This window comes from Brassica oleracea, chromosome C1, assembly GCF_000695525.1.
Source record: "Brassica oleracea var. oleracea cultivar TO1000 chromosome C1, BOL, whole genome shotgun sequence".
NCBI classification, from domain to species: Eukaryota; Viridiplantae; Streptophyta; class Magnoliopsida; order Brassicales; family Brassicaceae; genus Brassica; species Brassica oleracea.
In genome coordinates this window covers 22,330,710-22,333,231 of record NC_027748.1, presented here as the reverse complement: position 1 = coordinate 22,333,231, position 2,522 = coordinate 22,330,710, and the positions used below count along the sequence as shown (strand labels likewise).

Sequence of the window (2,522 nt, the reverse complement as noted above, 5' to 3'; positions counted from 1 at the left end):
CAAGGGTGTTGTTGGTCTCCTCGTCGCCAGACTCAAGCTCGTCACTGGATTCAAGCTCACCGTTTGTCTCATCATGGATTCAAGTTCATTGCCAGTCTTGTCACTAGATACAAGCTCAATGCTATTCTCCAGCTTGACGTTTAGATTATATTTGTTATATTTTTTATTAGTTTTATTATTTTTTGACTAATTAATATACAATAATAAAATACATTTTTTTGTTTTTTAAATATAGTCACGTAACAGTAAAGAATATAAACGTGACTAGACGTCCACGAAATTGCATGTTTCAATATTGTGACAAATTAGCCACGAAATATATGTGCCAAGATCGTGTCTATTTAAGTATTTAGTCATGTAATAGTCACAGGAAAATGGTCACAATCGTATAGACACGATTTTTTCATGACTTTTTGTGACTAGCAACGTAAATTTGTGACTACACAATTTTTCTACTGATGAAAGCATATATCATTAAAAGATCAACTCGCTCACTTGTTCACCAATTCTTTCCCACTACAAACTTTTGAGAAGTTTATGTCCAAGCTAGGTGTTCAAAATTCTGTATCATCAAACGGAAGATATTGGGTTTAGGATATATGTCAAGAAATTTTTTTTTTTTTTTATAAGCCCTATCGGCTGATCCGGTCGGCTCTGAGAGGATCGCACTTAGTGCTACAAAGTGGAATTATATTTAGCCTTTGGACATTTGATGATTCCACGGCATTGTCATCTTCTCTGTGGAATAGCTTTAATCTGTCCTGCCAGTGCTCGGTTAGATCGATTCGAGTTTATGCCAACGATTCGAGTTTATGCCAAAGGCTAAATATATTCCATAAAAATTGTTCAAAAAGCACTCTCGACACTACAAGAAATATATACATTTTTAACGCGGAAATATGCTATTGTAGAGGTTTCATAGCGAATTTTTAAATGATATGTCATCGGCAGCCATCGTAGGTACCTTCTCTTCGATAGCATTTTTTTAACGCTACGAAATGTGCAGATACAATAACTATAATTGAATACTCTTATTAAATTGATTATGATTCATATTTCATATTTCGTGCTATAATATGTTATTTTACAATAAACCAAAAATAATTTTAATTAGAAAAAAATAATAGAAATTTAAACTGAAAATTGTTTTATAACTAAAAATAAAATAAATTTTATTTATAAATTAAAATGGTTTACAAATCAATTCTGGTTTACAAAACTAAACCAGAAATTAAAATATAAAGTTAAACCACCACTAGATTTACACTCAACCAAATCTGTAAAAAAAATCTAAACCTAGAAAAAAAAAGATTCCAGCCGCCTCGAATGGAAAGGAGCATGGTGGTGACAAGCGTGACGGTAGTGGTGGTGGTGGTGGTGGTGGTGATATAACTGACGCCAACCACACAGCCTCTCGTCTTCGTCTCCTCCTTCTTCTTCTTCCCCTTCATCCTATCCTACAAAAATATACACAAAAACTGTAAAGTCAAAAAGCGAATCTCAGATCTGAAAATCAAATTTGTATAAACGACTACACCGCTTACATGACCGGAATGTTGAGATAATGCTGACTCTGTTGTATCTGACGAGACCATGCTTGCCTCCTCCGTCGTCGAGCTCCCTCCAACCCCGCAAGCTTTGATAGCGTGTTCCTACGGCGGCGTCAAGGCATAGAGATGTACAAAAAGCAAAGTGTGACGGGAAGGACTGTGGCAACGACAATCTCTTTCGCTGTCCTAAGGACATTCGCTAGATCTTCTGGCATCACCACGTCCTGCTCAAAAACTGATTCAAACTCAATCAGATACAATGAGGAAGAGATACATAGAGAGGTTACAGATTATTGAATTAATTATTAAAAGTTAAAAGAACCAAAAAAACAGACAATCAAATGAGGAAGAAGAAAGAATACACGTGAGAGGGGAGGAAGAAACACAAATAAAGAAATCTGGACCATTAGAGCCGCAATCATCCCTATTGTCCCTAGATCAAAAAAAAAAACTCAAATATCCCTCTTCTAATTATAATTTTTTTTTATCTGTAAAAGTGGATGACCAAAAAAAAAAAATATAATTTTTTTTTATTTTTTTTAATTCGAAAATCAAGTCATTTACCAATTTACCCTTAACCTTAATTATAAAATGTATTCAGTTTCTTATTTTCTTTCACTTCCGTCTTCTTCTCTTATCATCTCCGTCTCTCTTTTGCTTCATCTCTTCTTACTTTTCGTTTTTCTTCGTAGATCTGAAATCCAGAATATAAAACGTATTCACGATGACTCCGCCTGATGTAACACCGACATAGCTTAGATCCACGGTGGTTCAGCCGGAGAAAACAGTGAAGAAGATGACAAAATTACAGAAAAAAAGAGTTGAAGAGCATCTGGGTTTTGATTTCTGATTTTTCTTGCTCTGAGTTTTTGATTTACGATTCTTATTGTTCTAGATTTAAGAATTCAAGGTTATTTAGGTGAATTTTGGTTTTTCTATGGTTTTAGGGTTCTTCTTGTTCTTATTCTCCCT

General features: G+C 34.5%; 1 long non-coding RNA gene across 2 annotated transcripts; it reads right to left on the bottom strand.

The window, feature by feature from the left end:
- Window positions 1-1,239: 1,239 nt before the first annotated feature.
- Window positions 1,240-1,992, bottom strand: LOC106296778. Of its 2 annotated transcripts, XR_001261287.1 has the most exons (3): window positions 1,913-1,992; window positions 1,545-1,785; window positions 1,240-1,457 (listed from the first exon to the last, which is right to left on the bottom strand). It is a non-coding gene; the product is annotated as an uncharacterized LOC106296778 (long non-coding RNA). The 2 variants fall into 2 exon arrangements; XR_001261286.1 differs by lacking the exon at window positions 1,913-1,992 and having other exon boundaries at window positions 1,545-1,879.
- Between the last annotated feature and the right edge of the window lie 530 nt (window positions 1,993-2,522).